Source organism: Podarcis bocagei (assembly GCF_964188305.1).
Source record: "Podarcis bocagei genome assembly, chromosome: 6".
NCBI classification, from domain to species: Eukaryota; Metazoa; Chordata; class Lepidosauria; order Squamata; family Lacertidae; genus Podarcis; species Podarcis bocagei.
The window spans coordinates 42,510,670-42,517,925 of NC_138130.1; the positions used below are offsets into that span (position 1 = coordinate 42,510,670).

General features: G+C 42.2%; 1 long non-coding RNA gene across 1 annotated transcript in view; it reads right to left on the reverse strand.

Moving 5' to 3' along the window:
• The window catches only part of LOC308589916, a 39,662-nt gene extending 34,439 nt beyond the window's left edge, over positions 1-5,223 (reverse strand). The window contains exon 1 of the long non-coding RNA XR_014009547.1: positions 3,305-5,223. This is a non-coding gene — a long non-coding RNA (uncharacterized lncRNA). The remainder of the gene's footprint in view (positions 1-3,304) is intronic.
• Between the last annotated feature and the right edge of the window lie 2,033 nt (positions 5,224-7,256).

Sequence of the window (7,256 nt, forward strand, 5' to 3'; positions counted from 1 at the left end):
GGTTGCAGTTTTATTAACTGAAGATTAATACTGAAAATGAAGTGTTCTCTATTCCTCACAAAAACTATTCTTTTCATTCACCTTGAAACCCCCCCCCCCTCACAATTTTAGGTGCTCCTTTTGGTGCTGGAAAATAAAATTGAGCCTAAAGTTAAAACTTTAAAGGTTAGGCTCACTCTCAAAACAGATAGTCAAGCGCTGTAGCTGTGCCTTTGGGGGCAAAAACAGTATTTCTCAACTTTTAAGGAGAAATTTGTAATAGAATGTAAAACCAACATTACACCAATCAAGTCTTGCTTTCAGAAAAAAGTAAAGACCCGCAGTTGGATCTCTCCCAAGTACTCCTCACTTCCAAGAATAGTTTTTGTGAAGAATATAGAAAATCTCTCCCAAATCCTACTGGTAGATAATAAAAGAGGTTGATTCACTCATAGCGACTGCACTGTTAAAAATAGTACTTCCTGAAATAGCTGATGAAAGGAAAAGGTATAGCCAGACAACAGATAAACAAGTCATAATAGCTTGAGTTCCAGAAACATTTGACATGTATAACTAGCAAATGGTTTATTGATTAGATATTAAAGTACGGTACTGAGCCAGAAAATATAGCATCCCTACAGCACAGTTAAAGGTTTGCTGTATTTTGTTTCCCTCTAGACAGCTTGAACTGTAATGTCTCCTGTTATCAGTATTGCAGGTGCTGCTGTTCCATAAGCTCAAATTGTAGTATAATCCAATTTTTAGAGTTTTAGCAACACCAATTGTTTTCTGTGTGAGTATCAAGCATATTGGATAGCCTGAGACCTCCCTCCTTCCTTGCATGGGAACAGGAATAGCTCCCATCTCTAAAGCTGAGGTATGTGCCCTAAGCCTTTGCTTTTCCTATGACCTTGAGACAAGGCCAATGCTTAGGTGACTGGCCATGGAATAAATTTAAGTTTGAAGGCCAGTTTATAGGCATCCTAGAGGCAGGGCCAACCCATGCATGAGGCAAGGGGAGGTGACTGCCTCAGGCAGCAGGATCCATAGGAATGGCAGATCTAGCCTTCAAGAAACGCATCACCCATTGCAGCCGCTGTAGCGCCAGTAGAAACTGTAGCACACTCCTTGGAGGCCAGATCTGCCATGCCTTCAGCAGTCCCCACCCCAGATGCTACCTCCACAGTAGCCAGCTGGTCTTCTACCATTATCTGTTACTAATGTTGATCTTTACTTCCCTCCCTTCTTCTGGGGGGGGGGGGGCTACAACAGAACCATTTTGCGGTTTGCCTCAGGTGCTCAAATGTCTTGAGCAGGTGCTGCCATAGGCTCTGCATGGTGAATGAGAAGCATGCTGCTCTACATTACATTATCTGCAAGGTGGAGGGACAGGTGTGCAACTTCATACCAGACCTGTTAAATAATTGCCATTATGTAAGTAAGATGTCTTTCCTTTCTTCAGAGCCTAAAGAAGATGGAACAGAAGGACAGAGATTGGCAACAGTGCAGTGGTTGGCAAAAGGAACTAACTTGATTGTAGCTAAGGGGCTCATCAGTATTGCCAATTAAGTACTGGCACAACATTTTTGTCAGCATGATTCATGTCAGTCCGGAAAGAGCTGGTGCCAGATCTGCGCTGCTAGCAACGATAGCTCTTAAATACAAATCTAGCTAAGAAGGAAAAAAACTGGTTGGTTGGTTGGCATCTCTCTGTCTTGGGAGACAATAGAAGAGTGCGCCTTTGTGGGTAACGTCAAACCATTGGAGAGTTATAGCACCTGCTGTGGCTCTAGAGACCAACACATGAGAGACATGTTTTGTTGCAGGTGGAACACGTGGAAGGCATCCGGTTGTGCTGATATGGGTGTACCATGACGTTTCTTCTTTCTATGCGCCTCATTTTGGAGTTATTCATGTGGGACATGGGATTCTTCTTCTGTAATGCTCCTAATGCTTTTAATGTAAAATGGGCCTAGAACTAGTGTGTCATTTTCTGCTCATTGATTTTAGTATGAAATAGAATCCAGGAAGGGACGCAGGTGGCGCTGTGGGAAGGTTGGCGGTTCGAATCTCCGCGACGGGGTGAGCTCCCGTTGCTCGGTCCCTGCTACTGCCAACCTAGCAGTTTGAAAGCACGTCAAAGTGCAAGTAGATAAATAGGTACCGCTCTGGCGGGAAGGTAAACGGAATTTCCATGCGCTGCTCTGGTTCGCCAGAAGTTGCTTAGTCATGCTGGCCACATGACCTGGAAGCTGTACGCGGGCTCCCTCGGCCAATAAAGTGAGATGAGCGCTGCAACCCCAGAGTCGGTCATGACTGGACCTAATGGTCAGGGGCCCCTCTACTTTTACTAGAATCCAGGAAGTGTATCAATCACCACTAAGGGAAGTTTTGCTGCTGCTATGAAGGAATGCATGGCTTGTTGCTGTTTAAAAGGCCACTCGTGTGTGCAGCTAAATGCCATCCATCCGTCCATCCATCCATCCATCCATCCATTCTAGGGTCCTCCAACATGTTTGTAAGTACACACTTGATATATTTCCAGCCACAAAGTGGTCAACAACCCAATGAATGACTGTATACAACAGTAATGACACATAAAAGCAGTGAGAATTGGATGCCAATATCTCCTCCCATCTCATTTGATACTTAGCAGCTTTTTAGATCTTGGCACCCAATTACAATGCAAGTATTTAACCTTTACATGACCACTCAACTTGGAAACTGGAGAGCAGAAGACAACAAGCTTCATGAATTAAAAATCCTCCCTGTATTAAAAGGCCAGAATAGGTCAGATCATCAGATGATATCCCTTGATCTCCATAATCTCTAGTCAAGCTAGCTCATAAGTTTGAGCAATTAAGAGAGTATGTTATCTGCTGATCTTATTTTGCATTCCTGTCCCTCAGTCCTTTCTTGGCTGCACAAAGGCCAGGACTAACACTATTGTGCACCTGTACTGCCTCCTAGAATCATGCAGTTGGAAGGGACGCTGGGGGCATCTATTCTAACACCCTGCAATATAGGAATCTCCACTAAATCATGTGTTACAGGTGGTCATCCAAACTCTGCTGAAAAAAACTCCAAGCAAGCTACGTCAATCTGAGGGAGTAGTCTGTTCCTGTTGAACAGTTCTCACTGTCAGAAAGTTTGTCCTAGTGTTTAGTTGGAATCTCCTTTCTTGTCACTTGAATACATCGGTTTGGGCCCTAGCCTCTGGAGCAGGAGGAAACAAACTGGCTCCATCTTCCATGTGACAGTCCTTTCAATATCTGAAAATGGCTATTATATTTTCTCTGTCTCCTTTTTACTAGGCTAAACATACCCAGCTTGGTTCCAGACCCTTGATCATCTTTGTCGCCCTCCTCTGTGCATGTTCCAGATGTCAATATCCATCTCAAATCGAATCCAATACACCAGAATAAGGCCAAAACTCTGAATAAAGCAAAAAACACAAACAAAGCCAATGCCTGAGCAGCACAGACAACAACCGACAACAATTGAGGAAGCGAGCCAAAGAGGAAGTCCTCTGGCTCGCTCCTGTTTAAACGGCCCTGGCCACGCCCCCCGGCCAGTGGATTGGCTGGCCGGGCTCTGACGTGGCTGGGATCCCCCGGGCAACGGGGGACAAAGTCCCCCGCCCCCGGTGGGGAAGTGGTGACCATGCGGTCCACCGCAACTCCTCCCCATTGGGAAGTGGAGCAGATTTGCCAGCTGCTTGAATTCAAGCTTATTTTATGTTTGCTGTTTATACTGACAATGTTTTTAGACACTGATTTTGTTATTTTTTTCTGTAAACTTGCAAAGGTTTGTGATAGAAACGATTTAAAGCAGCAATCCTATACACACTTACCTGAGAGTAAAAGCTACTGAACTGTTATATTATCTTTTTTAAGTCTTTGAAAATTACTATTTTACAGCATTTGTCAATGTATTATTGCCAAAACAAAGGTGATAACAAAACAAGAAGTTAAAATAACTTATCATAACAGGGGAGAGCAACTGTGCCTTAATTAATGACCCAATATAAATTAAATTTAAAAAGTTAATGTAAGTAAATACATAATCAATCTAGAAAGCCTATTTTCAAGAGTGATTCCTTTTCTTTTAGCAAGCAAGGGGAAAACCCTATCTCCAGCCAACCTCATTGTAGAAATAAAAAGATAGTTGATATGCATAAAGGAGGAAAGTAACCTGTATTCAGTAATCTTGATTGTATACCCTAATTAAGTTTCCTTTCAGTTACCAGCATTGTAGAGATACAACCAGAATGAATGCAAATACTCTCCTGCAGGGTTTGCCCACAGATAACAGCAGTGAGGTTTCTCAGCCTGTTGCCGTGGTTACTAGGGCACAGCAACTCATTAGCTGCATTTTAAAAGTTTTGAATATCTCTGTACCTGAGGTCTCAAATTTAACAGCGAGCAAACAGATCTAGATGAAATAAAGGCCAGCCTTGAACTTTTACCCCTTCTTCCTCCCACACTATCAAACAAATCCAAAGAAATCGCTTTAAAACATTCTAAAGTAGATAAGAAAAACTTGTTTTGGAGGTGGTTTATGGTTCGAACTTGAATCTGAAATGTAAGCAGAAAGAAATTAGGTGGCTTCTTTCTAGCTTGGTATGTAACCCACAGATAGGGAGGGGTCAGGAAGGGTTGTCTATAATGGTATTCAGATGATAATTGATAAAGATCTTTAGCATTTTGGCTTCATGCCTTATTCTTTTATTGATTTGTTGAATGACCTTGGGCAAGGCAATTAACTTCTGTGTATCTCAGTTTTCCCATTAAAAAAAAAAAGATTATTACCCACATTTGTAAATTACTACTTCAGTATGTGAGTTAAAGAAAGATATCATTTGTCATTCAAGAAAATGAGTTTTCCACTTTGAATATGGAATTAGGCGCTTTGTAGTGCTTCTACTGTTCACATGAAATAATTTCACAGAGAGTTGTCGATCTCTAATTTTTCTATCTTTGCTAATGGTTAAGACATATCAGCTGTTGGCTGATATGTCTTAAGACATATTGCTGTTGGCTGTGTATTTTTAAGATTTAAAAAAGGTTAATATCCTTGTTGATTCATAATTTTGAATAATTTGACAAATGTTTGCAGTAGCGCCAGTTTTCTTTTGAGGTGGTTGAGATTTATATTATGAAATTTGTTTTTAAAATGTTAAAAGTGCAAGACAAGAAAATATAGTTAATATCTCACTGCCGAAAAGAGTTATGATTGAAAAACTATTATTTGTTGTTGTTGTTTAGTCGTTTAGTCGTGTCCGACTCTTCGTGACCCCATGGACCAGAGCACGCCAGGCACTTCTGTCTTCAAAAACTATTATACACAGTATTTATTTCTTGCATACTCACTTTGTGTGTTTCAATTCTATTGTGGTACATCAAAAAGGATCTCAAGATTTCCATAAAATTGGATAGTCTAATTTCCAAGATTATTTTATAATGAATAATTTCCATCATCACCAAAGATTGCAAGGCACTTCGTTATTCATCCATTAATTTTCTTATGTATTTTGCAGTTAAAGAACCAGCTGTGCTCAACAGATTGTTTACCAAACAATGATGCTGTTTTTAAAATAGATTGTCCAAAAAGTCACAGCAAGAAATGGTGAAAATTTAGAAGTATGCCTTCCCCTATTTTTAAAAATAATTTATATATAAGTATCCAAAAGGTCATATCTGAAATATAAATAACAGTATTTTTTGCTCTATAAGACTCACTTTTTCCCTCCTAAAAAGTACGGGGGAATGTGTGTGCGTCTTATGGAGCGAATGGAGGCTGTGCAGCTATCCCAGAAGCCAGAACAGCAAGAGGGATTGCTGCTTTTACTGCACAGCGATCCCTCTTGCTGTTCTGGCTTCTGAGATTCAGAATATTTTTTTCTTGTTTTCCTCCTCCAGTCTTGTGGTCTGGTGCGTCTTACAGGGAGAAAAATACAGTATGTCCACCAAATACATCAGTGGTGCCAAGTGAAACCTCCCTGGACTTCCGGGTTGACGCGATCTGGAAATGGCGGATTCCCTCCGAGCTGCGGAGGGAATCGGCTCTACTGAGGACGGGTCTTTGCCGCGCCGGCGACGCGGGGACCCTTAAAAACCGCAGGCGCGGAAGCCTGCGGACTGAAGACTCGGCGGGTGCCTTAAGCGCCCCCCCTGATCCACGAAGAGCCTTTTTAAAGGCTGCGGAGAGGATACGGGGGTGGCGTGGCACTGAGAGTCGACCGCTACCTCGGTGGAGCGAAGCCGCGAGCCATGACCAGAGAGCGCTGACTTTCTTCCTTGAAAATTTGGACTGAAAGAGTTACCCGTGAGTAAGACGGATTGGGACTTTAAAAATTTTACCCTGAATTGGAGACGACCGGGGGGTGTGCTAAAAGGAAGTCCGCACCCCCCCCTGCAGACGATCTAAGCAACGATATAAGAGCTAAGCTGGAGAGCCTACCCTTGGTGGGGTGAGTTAAAAAGGACATTAACTTTCAAGATTTAGTTAAAGGAAATTTTGTGCTGGAGAGTGGAGTTTTGGAGACCCTCTTTATGTTTTGAACAACCCCCCCTCCCGGGCTCGGGAACGTCCTGCCTTTGTGCCTGTGTAAGGGCTGCGGAGTTTGACAGCTGTCAAAGCTGTCAAACGGGCAGTTTAAAGCGGAAAAATCACTATTTAAGATCCCTCTGGATTAAGACGAGTTATAATTGAGCTAAAATTGTTGGAAATAAAGTAACAATAACAAGCTAAAGGACTGTTGGAGAAAAGACTAATAAGTAACCAGATTCCCCCTAGGGGGAATTCTGTGAAACTACAATGGATACAATGGCTGTGGATGGAAAGTTACTGGTGGAAATCGAAAGGATGTTTCAATTGGTGGGAATCTTACAAGAGCAGAGCTTAGCCATGAATAAACAACTTAACATTATGACCTTGGCAACAGGCAACTCTGCTGTTTGTATTGAGGACCTGAATGAGAAAGAATCCACAGCTGAATGGGAAACAATGTCTACAGAGGTGGAAGAGACTAAACAAGAAAAAGAAAAAGTAACCTTGGGAAGCAACAACCAAAAGTTGACATCTGTGGAACACAAGCAAGGAGACTCTGGGAACACATCTACCACAAGTCTGCGAAAGATGCAGAAGAAGAAGGAGGAGGTTCTGGGACAATATGGAATACAGGAGCTTAAAATAAAGAAATATGATTGGGGCCTCCGTTTGGACTTTGACTTTGAGGATACAGGCTTTGTGGAAATACTCCAGCAGTTGCTTTC